Source organism: Myotis daubentonii, chromosome 10 (genome assembly GCF_963259705.1).
Source record: "Myotis daubentonii chromosome 10, mMyoDau2.1, whole genome shotgun sequence".
NCBI lineage: Eukaryota > Metazoa > Chordata > Mammalia > Chiroptera > Vespertilionidae > Myotis > Myotis daubentonii.
In genome coordinates, this window is record NC_081849.1 from 7,365,002 (window position 1) to 7,390,224 (window position 25,223).

Below are 25,223 nucleotides of genomic sequence, written 5' to 3' on the forward strand. Positions count from 1 at the left end.
CCCCACTTGTGCCCTCTTACAGTCTGGGACCCCTCGGGAGATAACCACCTGCTGGCTGAGGCCCGCTCCTGGGTGGCAGAGGGCAGGCCCAATCCCTAGGTGCCTGCCCCGCAGGCCCTGGTCGGGCTCAGAGCAGGGCCAATTGGGGAGTTGGGGCGCCACCCCCTGTCATGCACAGAGCAGGGCGGATCAGGGGGTTGTGGTGCCACCCCTGTCACATACAGAGCCGGCCGATCAGGGGGTGGGGGCGCTGACTCCTGTCACGCAGAGCAGGGCCCATCAGGGGGGTTGGGGCTCCACACCCTGTCACACACAGAGCAGGGCTGATCAGGGGGTTGGGGAGCTCCCCCCTGTCACGCACAGAGCAGGGCTGATCAGGGGGTTGGGGAGCTCACCCCTGTCATGCACAGAGCAGGGCTGATCAGGAGGTTGTGATGCCACCCTCAGTCACACTCAGGGGAGGGCCAATTGGGGGGTTGGGGCGCCACCCCCTGTCACACACAGAGCCGCAGGGCAATCAGGGGGTTTGGGCGCTGCCCCCTGTCACGCTGCTCCAGGGGCCAGGAGGCCTCGTGGTTCCGCTGATCCTGGTGCTGGGAGGCATATTACCCTTTTACTATATAGGACAGAGGCCTGGTGCATGGGTGGGGGCCCGCTGGTTTTCCCTGAAGGGTGTCCTGGATCAGGGTGAGGGTCCCGCTTGGGTGCCTGGCCAGCCTGGATGAGGGGATGATGGCTGTTTGCAGCTGAGCACACCCCCTTCAGGGTGGGGGTCCCCACTGGGGTGCATGGCCAGTCTGGGTGAGGGGCTGAGAGCTGTTTTCAGGCTGGCGGGTGACTGAAGCTCCCAACCTCTCCTTTTTTCCTTTTTTTTATTCTTGGATTTATGGCTGTCACTGGAGCTGAGAGCCGGCTTTAGCTGTGAGACTTCGCTGCTGAAAGCAGGTTTCTGGCTTTGTTTATTTTCTGTATTTGAAACTTTGTTGCGACTCCAGCTCTGAGATCCTGGTTGACTGAAAACAGGTTTCTGGGGTTTTGTTTAGCTTCTATATTTGTAACAATGTTTCTTAGCAGCTCAGAGCCCAGCAGCAGCAGGCGGGGAATGTTGGAGTCCTCCGTCACTGAAGCAAGCAAGCCTCCTGTTTGTGTCAGTAGCCTGGCTGCCGGTCGCCATCTTGGCTGGCAGTTAATTTGCATATCACCCTGATTAGCCAATGGGAAGGGTAGCGGATGTACGGCTAATTACCATGTTTCTCTTTTATTAGATAGGAGGATTTATATGGGAAGCCACTATTTTATGAGCAATTGGTTCTAACAAAGTCCAAAGTCAAATTTGCATACGTATGCAAATGAGCACTAGCCAAAGAGAATGCTGTTTAAAAGTAAATTTAAGCTTAATAGAAGGATAAATTTTAAAATCTTTTGTCATTATCCAAGTATTAAATCTCACCATTAATGAGACACCATAAGTAAAAAGAGAATTACTTTTACTTGAAATGTATGCATTGCAGTATTGGCCAGCATACCTCTCTCCTATTGTGTTTTCTGAATAGCAACCAAGTTTGTTGCTCTGTTTAAAAGAAAGAAAAGGTGTTTAAAAGAAACTCCTTAACTGTGGCTTAGAGATCACTCTGGGAGGAAATACAGAGGGAAATGCTCTTTACATATCTAGGCGCTATAATTTAAAGTCAATATATTAGGCCTCAAAAGGTGGAAATATGAAAAGATTGCCTTAAGACTTTAAATGACTTTTAGAAATTATTAGAGAACATTAATTACTTAAGACTTTATCTAAAAATCTCTATGAGAGCCCTAACGGTTTGGTTCAGTGGGTAGAGCATCAGCCTGTGGACTGAAAGGTCCCAGGTTTGATTCCAGTCAAGGGCATGTACCTTGGTTGCAGGCACATCCCCAGTAGGGTGTGTGCAAGAGACAGCTTATCGATGTTTCTCTCTCATTGATGTTTCTAACTCTCTATCCCTCTCCCTTCCTCTCTGTAAAAAAAATCAATAAAAAATATATTAAAAAAATAAAAATCTCTATGGGAGAAATGACAAGTTTATTCAATATACTAAGAAAGTTTTTATGAAGTATATATAAAGACCTACAGAATCATTTTCTAATTTCGTGGCTTGCATGTAACAGCAGTTTGCAACCATCTAGAAAATATAAATGCCAAGTGATTTGGAGCGATCTAGTAAATCCTATCTTCCCTAAACCAAGGATATTTAAGAGTAAATAACTTGCATTTTTTCTCCCTAAAGAAAGCTTATGTCTATATACTCAAAAAGACTGATAACAAAAATCCAATTTCTATCATTTGCTGTCCATACCCAAGGACAAATGAAGTTAGAAAATAAACCTTATTTCAGACTGATTTAAATTGGCAAATTGAAATAAGTGAATATTTAGGGGAACTTAGTTGTCACCTATTAAAAAGCAAGTTACTACAATTTTTATATCACACCCCTATTATTATACCAAAATACTATACAGGAACCTATTCCTGGAGCATTAACTAGTTTACTAATGGTTCATCTAATAGTAAAACTAGTTATCATGCAATGAATTCAGACTGAGTCATCCAGACCAGTCATACTTCTGTACAAACAATTGAATTAGAAGCTATCAAGGCTGCATTGCAGAATTTCCAAAAGCCTCTTAATATTATTTCTGAACTGTATATGCTGCTGGCCTGGTAAACAGAATTGCAACTACTCAATTAAAATGGCTCAGTGACCAAAGTCTATTTATACTATTTAAACAGGTCCTGGTCCTTCAACAAAAGGAAATGCATATGCCGATCAATTAGTTACTTTAGTAAATCAGGCCACAGAATCTCATCAGCTTTTACATCAGCCTGCCAAAATGTTGTCTAAACAATTCTCATTAACACGGCAGCAGGCAAAACAGATTACCAAGGAATATCCCTCTTTCATGTTCCCAATTTTAAAAACAAAAAGGGGGAATAGTGAAGAAATCTCCTGTAAGTAAACTACATCAAGCCTTAATTACTTAAAATTTTTTCACTTGTAATGCTGATGGCAAGACACCCATAGAATTACACTGGTGTCAGAATAAGCTAAAGGAAAATGGTCTGGTCAAATGGAAAGATCCCGAGTCTGGTTTATGGAAGGGTCCCTTTATTAACTTTTGGTCGAGGATATGCTTGTGTATTTCCAGAAAACTCCTCCAAGTCTGTGTGGATTCCTGCAACATGAATCCGAGGGAGGACCTTGCACCTGAGCTTCACCCTGTACCAGTGGCTGCAAACAGTGGACTGCTTCAGCCACAGATAGCAGTGGCCCCGGGCAACATGCTGAAGATAAGGAATGGGAGGAGAACAAGAAAGAGGAGAAGCAGCCCGGAAATGACCTGGGGGATGGTGAAGAAGCCTTCCATGCTAGCAGTCATCAGTTGTGCGTCTGCCCACAGTCCAGAACTTGAATATCATTGCTGTCATGTCACAGGGATAGTAATTGGGAAGGGGACCCACAAAGAACTAATGACCCAGAAAGAAGCCTACTACAGACTAATTCCTTAAATGCCTGGCAGCAATTTAAAAAGGACATGAAAGAACTCTGTCTCATTCTTGTTCTTTTTTTTTTTTTTAAACTCTGCTTAAGTAGGCAGTTTCTTTTCTTCTTCTTTTTTTTTTTAAATATATTTTATTGATTTTTTACAGAGAGGAAGGGAGAGAGATAGTTAGAAACATCGATGGGAGAGAAACATAGATCAGCCGCCTCCTGCACATCTCCCACTGGGGATGTGCCCGCAACCCAGGTACATGCCCTTGACCGGAATCGAACCTGGGACATTTCAGTCCGCAGGCCGACGCTCTATCCACTGAGCCAAACCGGTTTCGGCTCATTCTTGTTCTTATATGTTTATTTCTGGTCTGCAGATGCGGAATGAAAAGTCTTAAAAGGACTCAAGCTCTGCAAATGGCATACACCTTTCTAAATTTATTAAGAAAACACAAATGGGGAAATGCTGGAGGCTAAGACCAATATTCAGCATAGTATTGCCCTGCTGTTGGCCAAATGGCTCAAGGCAATCCCCTAACCTGGTAATCCTTTTACTGTTTACCAAGCTTTACCTTTGATATGCCTGTATGCATTCCTAAAGGGCAAATGTGTATTCAAGTGAATAGAAGCAAATGGGACTCAGAAGTCAGAGAGCCTCTCCACTAGAGAAAGGTTTTTTTTTGCCTGGCCCCCATGCCATCTAAATTCTTATTTCTTGTCTAGTGTATTCATTTGTGCACGGCCCCTTTTCTGGATCCTGAACCCTAGCCACAAATGAATGTAGCATTCACACTCCACCTTTAGGGTGACTCAGCCAGAGCCTGTGACACGGGGCACCTCTCCAAATGCACTTCTTGTGTCCTCTGTGTAGACAAAAAGGTGTGCAGTGATAAATCATAAACCCTTCCTTGGGCAGGTCATGGTGGGAAGCAATGGCCCGGGCCATGAGAGATTTTTAAGCCAGCCCTGGCCATGTTGTTGTTTATCTGGGACCAGTGGTCAGCAAACTGCGGCTCACAAGCTAAACTCAGCTCTTTGGACCCTTGAGTGTGGGTCTTCCTAAGCCTTAGGTGTACCCTAATCCTATCTAATAATAGACAAACATGGTAATTAACTGTACCTTTGACACGCTTCCCATTGGCTAATCAGGGCGATATGCAAATTAACTGCCAACCAAGATAGCGGCTGGCAGCCTGGCAGCTTCAGCGAACAGGAGGCTTGCTTGCTCCAGTGATGGAGGAAGCCAAGGTTCCCCACCTTCCACTGCTTGCCTCTGAGCTGCACTCTAAGAAACAATGTTGCAATTATAAAAGCTAAACAAACCCCAGAAACATGCTTTCAGCCAGCCGGGCCTCAGAGCTGGAGCTGCAACAGTGTTTCAATTATAGCAGCCAAACAAACCCAGATTCCTGCTTTCAGCAGCCGAAGTCTCAGAGCTGGAGTCGAGCCTCAGAGCTAAAGCCGGCTCTCAGCTCCAGTGACAGCTATAGAAGGTAAATAAATCCCAGAATAAAAAAAAAAGAAAAAAAAGGAGAGGTTGGGAGCTTCAGTCACCCGCCAGCCTGAAAACAGCCCTCAACCCCTCACCCAGACTGGCCAGGCACCCCAGTGGGGACCCCCACCCTGAAGGGGGTGTGACCAGCTGCAAACAGCCATCATCCCCTCATCCAGGCTGGCTAGGCACCCAAGCGGGACCCCCACCCTGATCCGGGACACCCTTCAGGGCAAACCAGCCGGTCCCCACCTGTGCACCAGGCCTCTATCCTATATAGTAAAAGAGTAATATGCAAACTGACCCTAATAGCTTAATGACTGGGAATGACTGGTCACTATGACACACACTGACCACCAGGGGGCAGACGCTCAATGCAGGAGCTGCCCTCTGGTGGTCAGGGCGCTCTCACATGGGAGGAGCTCTGCTCAGCCACAAGCCAGGCTGATGGCTGCCAGTACAGTGGTGGTGGTGGGAGCCTCTCCTGCCTCCTCAGCAGCGCTAAGATGTCCGACGGCAGTTTAGGCCTGCTCCCCGCTGGCAACTGGACATCCCCCGAAGGCTGCTGGGCTGCCAGAGGGATGTCTGATTGCCATCTTAGGCCCAATCTCCCGGGGAGTGGGCCTAAGCCAGCAGGTGGTCATCCGCTGAGGGGTCCCAGACTTCGAGAGGGCACAGGCCGGGCTGAGGGACCCCTCTCCCTCCCGAGTGCACAAATTTTTGTGCACCGGGCCTCTAGTTAAGTTAATAACAATGTACCTACCTATATAGTTTAAGTTTAAAAAATTTGTCTCTCAAAAGAAATTTTAATTGTACTGTTGATATTTGGCTCTGTTGACTAATGAGTTTGTCGACCACTGATCTAGGTTAACACACCTTTAAAATACCACAGTGATCCTCTTTTTCATTCCCTCCAAGGTGTAACCATCCTCAAGGGAGCACACAATCTTGTCAATTGTGCATTGGCGCTTGCTTTCTTGCATCTTCATGTCATCTTTCTCAACTCCAAATGTGTGAGACTACAAACTGTCATTCTTGGGAGGACTTGAGATCCTGTTTCCTGTCACTTGTCATCAGTTTTGGTTCAAATAAACTCTTATGAAAATTATCTATAGGTTTGGATGTTTCTTATGTTGACATGGGTATTAATAGTAGAACTATGTTTGATACACCAGAATTTTTTTCATTCTAAAATTTGAAATGCAGTGCAGAAGTTCAAAGAGTGGGCTCTGGTGTCAGGCTGCCTGGGTTCAAGAGCTACATGTCCCACCACTAGGACCAGCTGTGTGACCTTGGGCAGGTTGCTTAAACTCTCTGGGCTTCCATTTTCTCAATTGTACAATGGAAATAAACAACCACGGCACCTTGTTCCTAGAGCTTTGAGGGAAATCAATTGGTCAGTAGAATAATGTGTTTAGAACTGTGCTTACCTTCTAGGAAGCACTCAAGAATCCTTAGCTACTCTTCTTTCTTAAAAAAATATTTTTATAGAAACAACAATGATGAGAATCATTGATTGGCTGCCTCCTGCACGCACCCTACAAGGCTCAAGCCTGCCACCCGGGCATATACCCCAACCAGGAATTGAATTATGACCTCCTGAATCATATGTCGACACTCAATCACTGAGCCACCATGGCCGGTGCAACTCTTCTTTTTAAAAGCCAACCTTCAGGAGACGCTCAGTGGTACCAGGAGATTTTAAATTCAAGCAGTGTAGATGGATTTGACTGAGATTAGGCTGTAGACTATGGCTGAATGAGGACCAGTTGGCCAGTGCTGCCCGGCTGCTTTGTGTCCTTGGTGGGGCGCTCAGGTTGTGGCCAATTGACCATCTGTGGCTCCTAGGAGGGCACTTCAGGGTGCGGCCATCCCAGGTTGTGGTACAGGGAGATGTCCCTTTCCCTTCTATTTTGTGGGTGGGTGTGGCCAGGGTCTTCACTCATAGCCCATCCCCCAGGGCAGCCAATCAGTCCCTGTGCCTCGTCTTGTCCCCCTGGCCCTGGTGCAAGGCGGGGACTCACCTGACTTTGTGCTGTCCAGCCTGAAGCGATGGGTGAGACACAGCGGTACTGGGGGAAGCCAGAGATCACAGAAAGCTACGAGGTGAGCTCTTGTTTTACTATTACATCTTGGGTCAACATCTTTTTAAAGTAGACTTTACTTTTTAGAGCAGTTCTAGGTTCACAACAAAATTGGGCAAAGGTACAAAGACTCCCCATCTGCCCTCTACCCCCCACAAGTACAGTCTCCCTCATTATCAACACTCCTCACCAGAGTGGTGCATTTGTTACGATCAGTGAACCTACACTGACACATCATTAGTACCCACAGCCCATAGTTTACTCTTGGTGCTGTACATTCTATGGTTTGGACAGATATGTACTGACATGTAACTGCCATTGCTAATCCTACAGAGTAGTTTCACTGCCCTAAAAATCCTCTCTGCCGAAACCGGTTTGGCTCAGTGGATAGAGGGTTGGCCTGCGGACTCAAGGGTCCCAGGTTTGATTCCGCTCAAGGGCATGTACCTTGGTTGCGGGCACATCCCCAGTGGGAGGTGTGCAGGAGGCAGCTGATCGATGTTTCTCTCTCATCAATGTTTCTAACTCTCTATCTCTCTCCCTTCCTCTCTGTAAAAAATCAATAAAATATATATAAAAAAAAATCCTCTCTGCTCAGCTACTCAGCCCTCCCCACCCCAACCCCTGATCTTTTACCATCTCCATAATTTGTTGCCTTTTCCAGAATGTCATAAGGTTGGGCTCACCAGTCAGTAGCCTTTTCAGACTGGCTTTGTTCACTCAGGAATATGTATTTAAGTTCCTAATGTCTTTTCTTGGCTGGGCCCTCATTTTTAGAACTGCTTATTCCCAAATGCCTTTCTGCTCTGTAGAAGAGGGAGGTGACTTGGCTGTCCCTTTAAGGTTATTCTCCCCAGCACAGTCCTGTGTGTAGTATCCCAGTGGGCAGCTGGGGTGTGGGCTGTGGCATTGAAACCATGAGAGAGGAGAACATGGAGCCAGTGTACTCTGCTCCTCTCCGCCTGAGAATAGCATCCAGCTCCCCACTGAACCTTTACCATTTCGCCTCCGGGAGGTTGCCCCTGGCTTTCTGGGCCTTTCAGGTCTTCATTTCTCCTGGCCCCTCACTCCAGGCCTCGCTTCCCTCCCCTGCCAGTCATCCCCATCTCGACTCTCCCGATGGCCCATCAGAACATACCTGTGTGCTCTGCTCCTCTCGCCTCTGCAGTCACTCTTTGTCTGGGCTCCTTCTGGAGCTTTATTGCTCTGTTGGACCCGCCCTATTGGGAGGGACAAGGCGAGGGCTGGGTCAACCAAGGTGTGGAGCCACGTAGGGCTCAGGGGCTCCCAGAGGGAAGGGGTGGTGGCCAAGGATGGGCACGGGGCTCTGCAGCCAGGGGGTCCTGTTGCCCCTAGAAGTACCCAAGTTTGGAAACGCCCCAGGCCTCCATCACTTCAGCTGCGGGGTACACTTCTGTTTCTCCCAACACCCGTGTCCTAGTTGTCTGTTTCCTTGCATTCCTCCTTCCACAGGGCCCCGTCCATAGGAGCTGTCTAAGGTGTCGTATTCCCTGTTGGGAGCAATGCGAGTTGTGTGATGCCAAAATTTATTAAAGTAAATGTTGAGTTTCAGAGGACAGAGATAAAGACAAGAGGAAATTTACCAGCAAGCAGTCTCAGCTGAAGCGGATGGAGGGACAAAGGTGGAGGCTGATAGAGTCAGACACCCACAACAAAAATAGGCAACCTGAACCACGCACGTCTAGGATGGGGATCCAGACCCTGAGCCAGAGCCAGAGCCAGAGCAGCACAGGGAGTGTGAAGCCACTGAGCTGAGACTCTAGAGGAAGTCTTCTTTGCATCTCAGAGACCCTGAAAGGATTCAGAAGGAAGGGAAGGATTGGCTGGGGAGAAAATCCTCAGGATGGCTGTGGCCAGGGCCCAGAGAAAGAAGGGAGAGGGGCGGTGGTCAGGGAGGCACCTGTGCAGGGAGGGGACACAGTACTAAGATGGCTTAGTATTGTTAGATGACAAGGGCAAGTTGGGCTTGATAGAAAGAACCAACAGGTCTTTATCTTCTTTTTTTAAAAAACATATATTTTATTGATTTTTTACAGAGAGGAAGGGAGAGAGATAGAGAGTTAGAAACATCGATGAGAGAGAAACATTGATCAGCTGCCTCCTGCACAATTCCCACTGGGGATATGCCCGCAACCCAGGTACATGCCCTTGACCGGAATAGAACCTGGGACCTTTCAGTCCGCAGGCCGACGCTCTATCCACTGAGCCAAACTGGTTTCGGCAGGTGTTTATCTTCTTAATCACCAAGTCTTGAGTGCTTACTTTTTAATTGTTATACTAGAGGTCTGGTGCACAAATTTGTGCACAGGTTGGGTTCAGCTGGCCTGCCCTGATCAGGTCTGATTGGGCTGGCCTGGCCAGGAGGGACAGGCCGTGGGCAGTTGGCCAGCCATCCATGCCCCCTGTTAGAACTCTTAGTTGAACTCCCAGTTAAGGGTTACAGTTTGAATATTATCCTTTTATTATATAGGACTAGAGGCCCAGTGCACGAAATTCGTGCATGGGAGTGGGGTCCCAAGGCGTGACCTGCACCTTCTCGCAATCTGAGACCCCTTGGGGGATGTCCGACTGCCGGGATCAGGCCTAAATCGGCAGTCAGACAACCCTCTCGCAGTACGGGACCATTGGCTTCTAACCACTTGCCTGCCGGCCTGCCTGATTGCCCCACTGCATCTGCCTGCCTGCCTGGTCGCTCCTATCCCCTTTTCCTTCCTGATCACCCCTAACCACTCGCCTGCCTGCCTGATCGCCCCTAACTGCCTCTATGTTGGCCCCCACACCCGGGACCCAAGCTTCCCTCTCTCTGGTTGGCTGCAGGCACCCGGAACCCAGGCTTCCATCCCTCTGCCAGCTGCAGGCACCTGAGACCTTGGCTGGGACTGCCTGGGGTGGCTGCAAGCACCCAGGACCCCAGGAGGCGCTGCCCGGGTCCTGACTTTGTCAGGAAGGACGTCTGGAAGGTTGGCCAGAAGATGTCCATTCTATCTGGTCTAATTAGCATGTTATCCTTTTATTAGTATAGATGACTTTTGTATTTATTTTGTCTTCTTTTTAAAATCTGCATCCAAGGATGTTTTTATTGATTTTGGAGAGAAAGGAAGGGAGAGAGAGAGAAACATTGATGTGAGAGAAACATCTATCTGTTGCCTCCCTTACGTGCCCTGACTGGGTGCTGAACCTGCAACCTAGGTATGTGCCCTGGCCAGGAATCAAACCAGCAACCTTTGATGTACCGGATGATGCACCAACCAACCAAACCATCTGGTCAGGGCTGACCTTTGTATTTGTCATCATTAACATCCTGCGACTTTCACTTCAAGTGATTTCAGTATTTATTGGCAGCTAGATAAAGGAAGGAGAAAATAGTTAGTTAACCTGATACTTGTTTGCAATTCCAGAAGGCAATTAACTTTAAATGCATAAAGGATGATTGATATAGTGACTTCACTTATGTCTTTCACCTTCAGTCATGAGTTCACCTTGGAGACTTGAGGAGGTTTGCATTCTAGGAGAGTTGTAGGAACATCCTGATGTTGAAAAGTGCAACCTGTTTCTGTTCTACAAAGGACTGTAGGGAGCGGCTGTAGAGTCAAGCCTCAGACTGACCTGTGGCAGAGCCACATGAAAGTCCCAGCTTGGAGGGCAGAGCCCTTCTAGTATAATTAAGCTTGACCTTATAGTCCTCACTTGTTCCTAGGTACCTAATGGGCTGTGGGAGGTGCAGCAAGTGCAGCTAAAACAAGGTGAAACTGGCAAGAAACATGTTGACCACTCCCCTTGTTTTGGTTTGTGTGCTCTGACTATAAAATAAAGCTTCAGCTTACAGGCTGTGTCACTGCTTCCTCATCCAGGCACAGTGATTCTACCTAGTTCCAACTGTATTCTCTTGTCTATCTTCTTTAATCCTTCACCGCCCCTCCTCAGGTTCACTCCTGGCCATGCTGGACACGGCTCATGTGGCGCCCGAACATGGGGCTTGAGTAAGGGGGAACTACAATTGTAAGGTGAAAGGATGCTCCAGTGAAGCACTCACAGAAAGTCAAAGTAATGTAGGGAGTGAGGTTTTGTAGCCGCTGGGTGTAAAACATGGACAATTCAGGATCTCAGAAAGGGATCTCTAAAACAATGCTCAAAGAAGTGTAGTCAAATTCTTAAATTTCTTAAGTTGAGTCTAAGAAGTGTAAAGCACAAAATGGAAGTCCTGATAGTGACGCTTAAAGCTAAGCCAGGGCATTTTGCTAAGGACTGTGAAGCTAAAAATGGAAGTCAAAAGGACTGAAATGTAAATAGTGAAGGTACTAACTGAGATACTGCTTAGAAGATACAGACTAAGTAGAAAACTAGAAGTAGAAGATAGCACAGGAACAAAAACAAGGAATAAATTAAATTTTTAATAATTTATGTGCTCATGGGCTCTGGACCTCATGGGGCTTTGCAGGTTCAGTGAAAGTGTAAAATTTATAAAGGTTGCAAATCAGGGAAGTTTAAGCAAAGGCCAGCCAGGCCTACGTATAATTAACAAACCATTATTTTCCCCACCTGAGGCATAGCAGGAGGGGAAGGAAAAAATTTAAATTGGATATACTTGACAGCTTTTCCAAATGTAATATTTCAAGAATTTAGCTTTGTGACATCTCAAGGGCCCTGAGGTGACACAAAGATCTACTCTCTACACAAACAAAAGGGGGAGAAGGATGTTATGTGCTAAATTTTTGAATTACGATGCAGAGGGTTGTACAGCAGCCGAAAGGCATTGGACCTCCAGTACAATAGCCTCTGCTGAGTTAGCCTGGTGGAAGGATTCACAAACTGGACAATGGTTTGGACCAGTTCCAGTAATGATGTGGGGCAGAGGTTGTGTTTGTGTCTTTCCATAAGGAGCAGTGCAGCCAATTTGGGTGCCAGAGCGTTATGTGTATCACCATGGTAGACCCAAAGAAGCTCCTGGTCTCCCTGTTCAAAAGACTGAGAGTTGCTCGGATGATAGCGATGCGGAAGAAGAAAATAATGACGTTACTCCAGGGACCAAGGTGCCAACATGGGGTCAGCTGAAGAAGGTAAGGACTGAGGCTCAGCAGATGGTAGAAAGCAAGGAGTGGAAGCTACTCTCTCAGCCCTGTTTCTTTTTTTTTAAATTTTATTAAATCTTTATTGTTCAAATTTTCACAGCCACTTTGCCTGGAGGTCAAACCCTCCCTGGTATTAGCTACAACAATCAAGGCTTAACTACAAGACTGCGCACAAAGACCACTAAGGGGTGCACCAAGAAAGCATAACAAAATGCGGAGACAAAGAAACAGGACAAAATTGTCAATGGAAGATATAGAGTTCAGCAGCACACTTTTAAGGTCTCTCAAGAACTGTTTAGAAGCCGCCGATAAACTTAATGAGATCTACAAGAAAACTAATGGGACCCTCGATGTTATGTTGGGGAACCAACTAGAAATTAAGCATACACGGACTGAAATAATGAATATTATACAGACTCCCGACAGCAGACCAGAGGAGCGCAAGAATCAAGTCAATGATTTGAAATGCGAGGAAGCAAAAAACACCCAACCGGAGGGGCGGAATGAAAAACGAATCCAAAAATGCGAGGATAGTGTAAGGAGCCTCTGGGACAGCTTCAAGCGTACCAACATCAGAATTATAGGGGTGCCAGAAGATGAGAGAGAACAAGATATTGAAAACCTATTTGAAGAAATAATGACAGAAAACTTCCCCCACCTGGTGAAAGAAATGGACTTACAGGTCCAAGAAGCGCGGAGAACTCCAAACAAAAGGAATCCAAAGAGCACCACACCAAGACACATCATCATTAAAATGCCAAGAGCAAAAGACAAAGAGAGAATCTTAAAAGCAGCAAGAGAAAGAAACTCAGTTACCTACAAGGGAATACCCATACGACTGTCAGCTGATTTCTCAACAGAAACTTTGCAGGCCAGAAGGGAATGGCAAGAAATATTCAAAGTGATGAATACCAAGAACCTACAACCAAGATTGCTTTTTCCAGCAAAGCTATCATTCAGAATTGAAGGTCAGATAAAGAGCTTCACAGATAAGGAAAAGCTAAAGGAGTTCATCACCACCAAACCAGAATTATATGAAATGCTGAAAGGTATCCTTTAAGAAGAGGAAGAGGAAGAAAAAGAAAAAGGTAAAGATACAAATTATGAACAACAAATATGCATCTATCAACTAGTGAATCTAAGAATCAAGTGAATAAATAATCTGATGAACAGAATGAACTGGTGATCATAATAGAATCAGGGACATAGAAAGGGAATGGACTCACTATTCTTGGGGGGAAAGGGGTGTGGGAGATGCGGGAAGAGACTGGACAAAAATTGTGCACCAATGGATGAGGACAGTGGGGGGGGGGTAAGGGCAGAGGGTGGGGTGGAATTTTTTTAAAAATTAAATCTTTATTGTTCAGATTATTACATTTGTTCCTCTTTTTTCCCCCCCATAACTCCCCTCCTCCCAGTTCCCGCCCCACCCTCCGCCCTCACTCCCCACCCACTGTCCTCATCCATAGGTGCACTATTTTTGTCCAGTCTCTTCCCGCATCTCCCACACCCCTTTCCCCCCCAAGAATAGTCAGTCCATTCCCTGTCTATGTCCCTGTTTCTATTATAATCACCAGTTCATTCTGTTCATCAGATTATTTATTCACTTGATTCTTAGATTCACTAGTTGATAGATGCATATTTGTTGTTCATAATTTGTATCTTTACCTTTTTCTTCTTCCTCCTCTTCTTAAAGGATACCTTTCAGCATTTCATATAATACTGGTTTGGTGGTGATGAGCTCCTTTAGCTTTTCCTTATCTGTGAAGCTCTTTATCTGACCTTCAATTCTGAATGATAGCTTTGCTGGAAAAAGCAATCTTGGTTGTAGGTTCTTGGTATTCATCACTTTGAATATTTCTTGCCATTCCCTTCTGGCCTGCAAAGTTTCTGTTGAGAAATCAGCTGACAGTCATATGGGTACTTCCTTGTAGGTAACTGAGTTTCTTTCTCTTGCTGCTTTTAAGATTCTCTCTTTGTCTTTTGCTCTTGGCATTTTAATTATGATGTGTCTTGGTGTGGTCCTCTTTGGATTCCTTTTGTTTGGGGTTCTCTGTGCTTCCTGGACCTGTAAGTCTATTTCTCTCACCAGGTGGGGGAAGTTTTCTGTCATTATTTCTTCAAATAGGTTTTCAATATCTTGTTCCCTCTCATCTTCTGGCGCCCCTATAATTCTGATGTTGGTACGTTTGAAGTTGTCCCAGAGGCTCCTTACACTATCTTCGTATTTTCAGATTCTTTTTTCATTTTGCTTTTCTGGTTGGGTGTTTTTTGCTTCTTCTCATTTCAAATCTTTGCCTTGATTGTTGCACTCCTCTGGTCTGCTGTTGGGAGTCTGTATAATATTCATTATTTCAGTCCGTGTATGCTTAATTTCTAGTTGGTTCTTTATCATAACATCGAGGGTCTCATTAGATATCTTGTAGATCTCAATAACTTTATCAACGTCTTCTAGACAGTTCATGAGAGACCTTAAAAGTGTGGTTCTGAACTCAATATCCTCCATTGACAGTTTTGTCCTGTTTCTTTGTCTTCACATTTTTTATGCTTTCTTGGTTCACCCCCTAGTGACCTTCGTGCACAGTTTTGTTGTAGTTAAGCCTTGATTGTTGTAGTTAATACTAGGGGGATTTGACCTCCAGGCCAACCGGCTTGAGACTCAGCTGTGTCTGCAGTGGGAAAACTTCTGTCCTCTAGGGAGGTGCTAATCTAGCCTTTGCCTGAGGCTATCTGGCAAATGGCTCTGCACAGGGCTTGGGTGGGGGGGGGGGTTGCACGGGATCAACAGAATGGGTGGAGGGAGCAGTTATGGCTGCTCTCAGTCCCGTCCCCAGAGGCTCTGCCTCTCAGAGTCCCAGCAACTGCTGCAAACCTCGGAGAGAAAGCTGCCCTCGTGTTCCGACTGATGCCAGACAGTCCCGCTTCTCCCGTTTGAGTCTGAGTCCCTAGAGCCTCGCCCAGAACTGGAGCTCAGAATCTGAGACTCCCTCCCGATTGAAAACAACAACCTCGCCCTCAGCTACCAGCCCGCACCTTTGTATTTTCCGCACTGTGCCTCCTCTGAGTCTCGTATGCTGTTCTCTTTCCTTCTAGTTGAAGAATTTCCCCTCAGCCAATCTTCCTGTGGTTCTGGGTGATGTCCGGTCCATCTTATAGTTGTATTTTTGAAGTGGTTGTTCGAGGGAGCTAACTCCGGTATTTACCTATGCCGCCATCTTGGTTTCTCGTCAGCCCTGTTTCTTAATAGTGTTGGTGAGCTGCCAGTTTCTGTAAAGTCTTGTGCAGCCAAATGTCAGGACTCTGAGTAGATATAAACCAGCAGCAAAAGAAACTTTCATTTTGTAGAAATAGTCCTAAAAATGTTAAAATATCTGTAGTTTGGTTTCTCCCTTGTTGCTATATTGCATTGGCATTGTTTTGTTATTGTTTTATTAATAGCCAGAGTTTTGTTCCTGATATTCATTTTTATGTTTATTGTAGTAGCTTAAAAATTTTTAGAATTCCTAACTTTGGAATAATCTTTATAATTCCAAGTGATTATAATGAATAAAGTAAATGGAAGTAAATAAAAACAAAAAAAGGGGGGAGATGTAGGGAATTGCTATAGGCTCAAGCCCGGGACTGACCTGTGGCAGAGCCACATACAAATTCCAGGAGGGCTCTGCCCTTCAAGCACAATTAAGCTTGACCTTATAGTCCTCCTTTGTTCCTAGGTACCTAATGGGCTGTGGGAGGTCCAGCAAGTGCTGCCAAAACAAGGCTTAAGTAAGGAAATAGATTTGAAACTCCCAAGAACATTGTAAACATGTTGACCACTCCCCTTGCTTTGCTTTGTTTGATCTGACTAGAAAATGAAGCTTCAGATTACAGGATGTGTTTCCTCATCCAGGCAGTGATCCACCTTGTTCCAACTATGTTCTCTTGTCTGTCTTCTTTAATCCTTCACCGCCCCTCCTCAGGTTCACCCCTGGCAGTGCTGGAGGAGGTTCACTAGCTAATGTTGAAGACACTCCTTTTTCCTCAAGAAAATATGATCAGAAAAAAAAAGAATTTTTAAACCACAGGGACTGGCTTCTTCAGTAAGACTGAAGGTGACAACTAGGCACTTTCAAAGCAAGTACACTTCTGACTCCCCTTTACAAGAAGTCATTGTTCACTGAACCCCTAACCCTTTTTGTTGAGGAAGATAGACATGTTTTTGCCCTAATGCTGGAAGATTTGCTATTTCCCTTTCCTTTTATGAACATTTATGCTCCTTTGTTTTTTAATGGTTTCCATACAATGTTTGGACGATTTAAACATTAAAAAAAATCACCAAGATAAACATAGTTGATGTTTTAGATATTGAATTGGTTGTTATAAAAGTGCTTTGTCCACATCCCAGAATGTTTACCTTAATAGTGTGAAGATAAAAGGTTTGGGGTTCATCTTCCTACTGTCCTACAAGTGAAAGCTCTTCAGACAGGTTTCTGGAATATTGCGCATAATCAAAGATCTGTCTGCTTAAGACATCCCTTGGAAACCAGGGGGCGCAGACTAATCCTGCCCCAGAGCATGGCCACACCTTCCCGCGTAATCCTGGGGTAGGATGGAGAAAACCAGGAGCAAAGGCAAAGGCAAGCAAGGTCACATGGATTGTCAGTAGGGGGTGGGCCCCCAAGCCTGGTGAGGGACCCCACACAGCAGGTAATGGGGGGCGGCTCTGTGCGCCCCTCCAAAACCCAGTCTCAGACTTGCTTACCAGCTGGCGGCTCAGAAGGGAGGGAAGTGATTGATGATGGGTGTGCTGGGCTGCCCCCCTTCACTCCCCAGTTTGGGTGGATGGTAAAGGGCAGGGATGGGAAGGTTAGGCCAGCTCCCAGCTGAGGATGGCACTAGCTCTGTATGCTGAGGCGTTGTGGAGAGGGAGGGGGCAGCTGCATCTTTTTCTGCATCATCTCCTCTTTAAGGCCAGAGTAGAAAGTCTGGGGAAGGTGGGGATGTGGGAGGAAGCGGTTTCTCCTCTAACTTGCACTGTCCCTTGTTAACCTATTGAGTTTGGTGGCCAAGTCTAATTGTCCAGGGGTTTGGGTGGCTGTAGGAGCATTTTGTCACTTCTGAAAGCCACTTCTGTGATTGTGGCCAGGGCACCTGGCTGTCTCCAGGGACCAGCATGCCACACAATGATTCCCAAGCGGTTCCCTGCAGGCCCAAGCTCCCAGCCTGCAGTCCTCCTTGGTTACAGCCAGTTCACACTGTCCTGCCAATACATTCTCGCTTTATGCTTAAGCTGCTTGGAGATGCTTCTGTTACTTCAAGTAAAGACAAGAGGAGACTAATCCACAGGATTAAAATAATTCACTAATTCAACAAACTGTGCTTTCCTGGCCAATAGAGAAGTGCCTGTGCTTTTTGGTAGGTGCTCTTCTTGCAAACGTGGGGCTTACCCTTTCGACTCAAAAGTGAATCACCCCGGAGACCTGAGACACCCTGGGAGGTTTGGGAGGAGAAGGTGAAGGCACAGTCTTCGGGGCCTGGAGATGGAGAAACAGAGAGGGCAGGAAAAAGTAAGGGGGTGCAACAGACAGACAAAACATGTCAGTGCCTGGAGAAGACATTCCCTGCAGGAAGGCAGGCATCTGGCCGCTGTGTCTTTAGCCTTCCAGCCCTCCTGGTCCTCCCCAGGCACACGGGTCTGGACCATGAACTTGGACCCAGTGGTGCAAAGAGTAGGATAGCCTCAGTGCCTAGGTTCTGGTGGAAACCTTGGGAGCGAGAGTTGCAGCAGCTCAGGGCGCTACCCAGCGCCCAGCCCGTGGTGGTGCCAGAAAAACGCTCCCCCCCTCCCTCCCCTCCCCTCCACCTCCAAGAACAAAGAAAGGGAGCCCAGGATCAATAGGCCTTCAGTGCCTGGGAAGTCCTGGCAGAGGGAGGGCAGGGAGGCGATGAGGAAAGGAGCATAGGAACAGCCTGAGCCCCTTGCTAATGGACGTGTACCCTTGCATTCATGAGTCCTTGTGAAATATGCTGATTTGCTGCCTGAGGTTTGAAAATAGTGCTTCTTTTCTGTGTCCTTCTTCAGGTCCTTACTGTTACTGAAAGAGTAATGGCTGAATTGCTTGGGCACAGTGTTTTGTTCTTGTGCTCCAGCTCTTGAATGTGGGGAGTTGAGAGTTATTGAAATATCCCCGCCACAGTATTTGTTCATGTTGTACCCCTTTCTTTCCTTTTACATTTCAATCTCCCCAGTTTTATTGAGATGTAACAGATACATTGCATTGCATTAGTTTTAGGTGTATGATGTGATGATTTGAAACATGTAAATATTGCAAATGATCACCACAACAAGTTTTTAACATCCATCACCACACAGAGTCACAATTTTTTTCCTGTGATGAGAACTTTTAAGATCTGCTCTCCCAGCAACTTTCAAATGTGCAATACGGTATTGTAAACAACAGCCACCAGCTGCACATTACAGCCCCAGCAATTGTTATAACTGGAGTTTGTACCTTTCGACCACTGTCATCCATTCCATTTCTAGCAACTACCAATCTGTTCTGTTTCTATGAGTTCCATATCTTTTCAAACAATTTACAGTTAAAGGAATAAGAAACCTGAAAAAGTAACAGTAGCTTTACTGTTCTTTGCTTGAGGAATGCTACATGTATTTTTTTCAGGTAAAAAGGTGCTTTTATTTTGAAATAATTATAAAATCACAAGGGATAGCAGAAATGGTACCAGGAATCGGAGTCCCCTTCACCCGATTTCCCCAGTGGTGCCATCTTGGTGCTGTGGTTCAAAGTCACAACAGGACCTTGATGTTGGCACACTGCTAGCTAGGCCACAGGAGGGGCTCAGTTTCCACCATGTTTCTCTCGGGCATGGACTTGTGAATCCACCACAAAAATCAAGATGCAGAACCCCTCCATCACCTGCTGCCTCTTTTATTCGAGTGCCCCGCCCACTCCCACTCACCTCTTCTCCATCTCCACGGTTTTCTCATTTTGAGATGCCATCTGGATGATATTGTTCTGGATGCATCATTTTGGGATGGACTTTTGTTTCCACCAGGCATAGTGCCTGGATCACAAGTTCATTCCTTTTCACTGCTGATCAGTGCTCTGTTGTACAGAGTTGTTCAGGGACTTCTCCACTGAGGGACATTTGGGTTGTTTCCAGTCCACTATGCTGAATCGGTCTGCTGTGAACATGAGTGCACAGGTTTTTGTGTGAACATAGGAATCCATTTCTCTGGGCTAAATGCCCAAGAGCATGACTGCTGGTCATGGGTAAGTGCAGGGTCAGTTTTATCCATTTTTCTAAAATATAAATGAGAAACTCCAGATTGTGGGATGTGGATTTGGAAGCGACCCCAGGACAGGGGATCAGGCAATGCAATAGAGCCTGATAATAAATTACAGTAATAAATTACAGACGTCACACCTAACTTGGAGAGCAGAGAGAATTAATGAGGCCAGATTGACGGCTCTGAGAAATGCCTGCTGCTGGCCAAGGGTTTAGGGTTAGTTCTTGGCAAATCTCCAGGTGAGAAAAATGTTGAACTAATCATGTCCTTTTAGCAAAAGTAGTTTACTGCCATGATAATTTAGGGTTAAGTGTGTAATTGCTGCAATTTGCATAAGCTTGAATTTGGTTAAAAATGAAATATTATGGCGATAGTCATATTGATTGAATACGTATTTCCTTTTGGGAGGCGGAAAGTACTTTTGTAGATCACATGCTATATTTGCTATGTTGCTCCTTGAAAGGAAGCAGCCTGGGGATGGCTAAGGCCGGCTGTGGGTGCAGGCAGCAGAACCAGCCTCTTGGGCACGTGGCTGTAGTCTGAAGGGCCCACACTTAGTTTAATTCTCTGTTGTTGAGAGGGCGAGGGCTACACCCTCCATCTTACCCTGGATCCTCCATTTTTGGGCAGTAGCCTTAGCCATGTGCTCAGCAAGGAGCTTTTCCCCGGAAGCCCAAGCCTCTGCTAGCCACACCTAGGATTTCTTTAAACTAACCAATGACAATCAAGGGAAGTGCGCACCATAGACACAACCACATCCTGTGTAACAAGACCCCGACTTGCACCTGGCCAATCAGCAGGGCCCACATTCCTCTCTCCTCCCCTTACTTCAAACCCCCTATAAAACCCCTCTTCCCACAGAGCTAGCTCTCTCTCTGCTGCTTGCTGCTGCATCGGCGAGTGTGTGGGGGGAGCTCAAGCTAGCTTGAATAAAGACTCTATCTGCTTTTGCATCTGACTCGGCGCTCCTTGGTGGTCTTTTGGGGATCCTGAAATCTGGGCTTAACATTTGGGGTCTCGCCCGGGGTTCCTAAGACCCTTGAGGTACCCCGATCCGGAGAGTCTGACTGACTGTGGTAAGTTTCTGTGTGCTGTGTGTTCTGTCCTGTGTGAGCTCACTTCACAAGGGACGAGTATTCCCCTTACAAGGGATGAGTATTCCCTTTGAGGATCTGAGAGGAGGCAGGTCGCTCCCGCCGGTTGGCGTACGTCCATCATCTAGCTTTCGGTTTGGCTTCCGGGGAGTTGGAAGGCTGTTTTGGTTTTGCTTCCATGGAGGTGGAAGACTGTACTCTTGGGCCCTTTAGTTGTCTGTGTTTGTGTTTTTTTCTGTGGACTTACTGGACGGACATTATGGGACAGACTCAAACTACTCCTTTAAACATTATGGTCATTTTAAAGTCAAGGGCTGGGCCAAACCTGCTTGCCAGCCTCAGGTGTGGTTTTCCAGAACTGCTGCGGTGAGCCTTGAAGCCTAGGGTGTGGGCCCGGGTGGAGCCGCCGCAGGTGCAGATCTTGGTGGTAGTAGCAAATAATTTAAAGTCCTTGTAATCGAAAAGTTTTACAAAATTTAAAAATGCATCTGGGATTTCTGTGCACGTGTAAAGAGAAAAGTGGCTTGAAACTAATGCGCGCATCATCCGATTTTGGATATTAGATAGAGTTTTGAGTTGGAATCTCTTTACAAATGTACAAAATAAAACCCCAAGACTGATTATTTCCTGGGAAAGATGGCAAATTTTACCCAAAGGAAAAAAAAATGCTGGCTCGATTTTAGCAGCAGGATTGGCATTTCCATAATAAAGAATAGTTTTTAAATGCTAATGAAGGTTGTTAAAATGTTGACTTCAAGGCCGAAAAGGAAATTCATTAAAATTTTCTCTGTTATGGGAATTTGCTGAAGAATATGCCTTAAAATAATAATTTGGATTTGAATGTCAAGAATTATTGAAATATATTAATTATAAAAATCTAAGTAGCCCAGGTAAAAGATGGGTATGCCCTTTAATTAAGGCTGGCTTCCCAAGGCAATTTCTAATGGAGGAAGGGCTGGCCTCCCTTCCCCCAACAGAACAAGCATGTAGGTCAAAAATTTCTCGCCAGTGGCAACTTCTAAAGACAGGTTTGCTTCCCAGTTTCTCATCCTTGGGAGAAAGAATGTAACTAATTTGCATTTTAATGGTTACTGGTTTCCAGTCAATGGCAGCCCAAGGCTTTGGGAGTTTGCTAAATTGAATTAGATATTCTGAAATAACAAATGCTAAAATATTAATCTAAATTTGCCTCATGAAAAATCTAGAGGACAGAATTGAATCTGTTGGTTGATTATGTCTTGCATTTTTGAAGTTTATTCTTAAAAATGTTACTGATTGAGAAATGCTGAATATTTGATTTGCCAGCTAAAAGTTTAAGGTTTGGATTAAATTGGGAGAAATTGTGTGTTGTGGTAGCTAAATGCCTTTGCTGAATGAATGTCTGGTGAAAGTATGTGAATGTGGAGGGAGGGAGCCTGCCCTCTCCCCTCCTTTATGTGGCTCCACGACTTCGGTGAGGAGGGCATCTGAGTGAGGATCGGTGAAAACAGGTCACCCCCTCCCTTGTCTGTCTCTCATCACTGATCATCATGAGGTCGGGACAAAGTTGGGACTAGAAAGCTACTTTGATTTATTCTACTTTCTGTTGATACGCTTGGCTTCTGTCTATCAGTTGCTCTTATCTGGGTTGTAAATTCGCTGTATTAAATTGAAATCTTGAAGTTCTAGGGTAGATTTAAAGGCTAAAATAAAGGCTGGCTAGGTTCCAAGATTATTTGTTAAGAAAACCAAGAGAGAAGTTTTTCAAGTTAACTATTTGCTTAGCAAATTATGGTTTTCTTATCTCTTTGATGGACACAAAGGGCTTACAGCTCTGCAGGGAGGAGAGATTTACATAACCTGGTCTTTCCCTTCCTACCTCATCCTGATTCATCTGTAACTGATTTCAGGTGGCCTCCAGGCTTTCAACTGGCCTGGGCTGAGACAAGGGGGGTGGGGGTGTTAGCAGTTCTGCAGACCGCTAGAAAAGCGGAGGAGGAACAAAGCTGAAGTCCACAGCCACCCTGGTGATTTAGAACTGTTTGCTAGGCAGACTCAGCCCCTGAGAGCCAGGTCAAAGAAGGGGGGCTGAATGCCTGAATTGCCCACTGCAATGCCTGAAAGAAGAGGCAGCAGCGAGAGAGTGGGGAGAAAAGGGGCTGTTGCCAGCGGTGCAGCTAAGGGCTCACGGGCGCAAGCAGCTGCAGGCAAGCGCTTCGCTGCCGGCTACATCCAGTGCATACATGAGGTGCACACGTTCGTATCCACGTGCCAGGCCATCAACGCCACTGTCACCGCCTAGCTCCTGAACCACCTGCTTGAGTCCATGCCACTGCGAGAGGGCAGCGGCTTCTGGGATTTGCTGGGGGACGCTCTTGCCGGGCCCCCTGGGAGACCCTAAGTGAAGCAGCTGACTCACAGGAGGGGCTGATATCCCCTTCCAGTGCACTCCCTTGGAAGAGGCCTGATTGCTGCTCTGCCACAAAGAGAACTGGTAGAAAGGCAAGAAAGCAGGGCCCTGTAACTAATAAACAGGGTTCACAAAAGGGCATTCTCCCTAGACCTGGGAGCCATCAGGACTTTGGGATTCTCCAAGGGAGGGGGAGCCTGGCTCGGAGACTGGCCGAGGCCTCGTTGGGTTGGGAGAACCGGAGGCTGCGTATTGAACTTATAGACTGCAGTTTGCTGGGCAGAGGCCCAGACCCAGTGGTATAGGGGTTAAGCTACCTGTGTACAGCAGAACAACTTTCTCCTGTGCCAGAATACATGTTAAGGAAATTGGACAGACTGTGTTTATCGCTAGAAAGAAGGACTGGCCGCAGTACACAGCCCTGACAGTAACCTGCAGAAAACTGTATAGAAGACTCAGATGATGCCTGCATCTTCATGGACATGGCTCCAAAGAGACAAGGACAATTTTGCCTTATATAGGAAGGTCAAGAGTAGGCTTTAGTATCTCATGGTTAGGAGCAGAAGATTTAGCTGCCTGAAGTGGCCATGGTGCCAATATTATGTTTCATTGCATTAATATGTTGTGTAAGAGACAGTTGACAGTTGGCAGCCTGTATACTGTCTTGCAGGCCTGCATGACCATGCCCATGTCAGGGGTAGTACAAACCTCAACTGTAGAAAACTGGGAAAGGCCTGTTTGGAATAAGAGGTCTGAGGCATGGTTATGCATAGAAAGAAAGTTTAAAGGCTAATTTAAAAGTACAGGCCAGTAAGCCATAGAGAGTACATTCTACCTCCCTAAACAGAGGGTAAATAGTTATGCCAAAGTACTTAGCGGGGACTGATAAAAGAAATCCAACAGTTACTGTTTTGTTATAACTCTGAAGAATAAATGAAAAGGAATTGGCAAGGAAAATCAGAAAATCTTAGAGCAGATACTGCAGGCAGGCCTGATGGCAGCTGGATGGCTTGGCTTCCTGGCCCTATGGGGCACATTAAGATTCAATCATGAAATTCCAGCAAAGGTAGTCAGTTACCATTCTTGTTGTGTTTATGCAAACATCAGGAGAAAAATTAGTCTTGATTTGGCTTTTTGATAGCCATAGAGGAATTTTAAGAAGAAAAGTCCTATTTCAATAGAGGTTGTTAAAACTAAAATGGTTTCTTTCCCTTCCACCGGACCATTTGTTATAGTTTGTCTCTGCCAGGTCACAAGCCCAGCTCCTTCAGTGCCCAGGACAGAAGGGAGCCTGAGTGGAAGGTGACCTTTAACCAGACACACCCACTGCCAATCACCCTCAAGAAGAGAGCGGACCTCGCATCCTCCTAATGCTGTTGACTTTCGGCCCCTGCATCATCAGCAGGCTAGTTCAGTTTGTCAAGGAGCGGGTAGGGATTGTGCAGATGATGGTTCTACACACCCAGTACAGGCCTCTAGCAGAGAAATGCAAACCAACCCATGATTGGGCCTGTAAGTCTCAAGACAAGGGGGGAATGAAAGGGCGAGGGCTATACCCTCCATCTTACCCCGGATCCTCCATTTTTGGGCAGCAGCCTTAGCCATGTGCTCTGCAAGGAGCTTCTTCCCAGAAGCCCAAGCCTCTGCTAGCCACACCTAGGATTTCTTTAAACTAACCAATGACAATCAAGGGAAGTGGGTGCCATAGACACAGCCACGTCCTGTGTAACAAGACCCCGACTTGCACGTGGCCAATCGGCAGGGCCCACAGTCCTCTCTCCTCCCCTTACTCCAACCCCCCTATAAAACCCCTCTTCTCACAGGGCTAGCTCTCTTCCCCTCCCCCCCAGCTGCTGCGTCGGCGAGTGTGGTCGGGGAGCTCGAGCTAGCCCAAACAAAGACTCTATCTGCTTTTGCATCTGACTCGGCTGGCTCCCTGGTGGTATATTGGGGATCCTGAAATCGGGCTTAACAAAGAACAGACCCAGGAGAACCAAGATGGCAGCATAAGGTAAAGACCTGTGCCTTCTGCCTCCCACAACAACATCGAAACTACCAACTATAGGACAAACAGCTATCATACAGAACCATGGGAAAGCTGGCCCAGTGGAAGCTCTACAACTGGAAGGAAAGAAAGAAGAGCATTGAGACTGAGGAGGATGTGCAGAGACACCAAGTACAGAGCCCAACCCAACAAACTGCAGATTTCAACTCCTTGCATAGAAAGAAGAGCATTGAGACTATGTAGGATGTGCAGAG

At 46.3% G+C, this 25,223-nt stretch overlaps 1 protein-coding gene across 4 annotated transcripts in view; it reads right to left on the reverse strand.

Annotated features, from left to right (window-relative positions):
- AOC1 (amine oxidase copper containing 1) overlaps window positions 1-25,223 on the reverse strand; it is a 58,691-nt gene that overhangs the window by 14,519 nt on the left and 18,949 nt on the right. For 2 of the 4 annotated variants that reach the window (XM_059711503.1, XM_059711507.1), the window contains exon 1: window positions 8,242-8,369. The exons of 1 other annotated variant lie outside the window; for it this stretch is intronic. The gene's annotated coding sequence lies outside the window, so the exon portion shown is untranslated. Of the gene's footprint in view, window positions 1-7,043; window positions 7,092-8,241; window positions 8,370-25,223 lie in introns of those variants that run through there. One more of the 4 variants, XM_059711504.1, reaches the window with a different exon arrangement.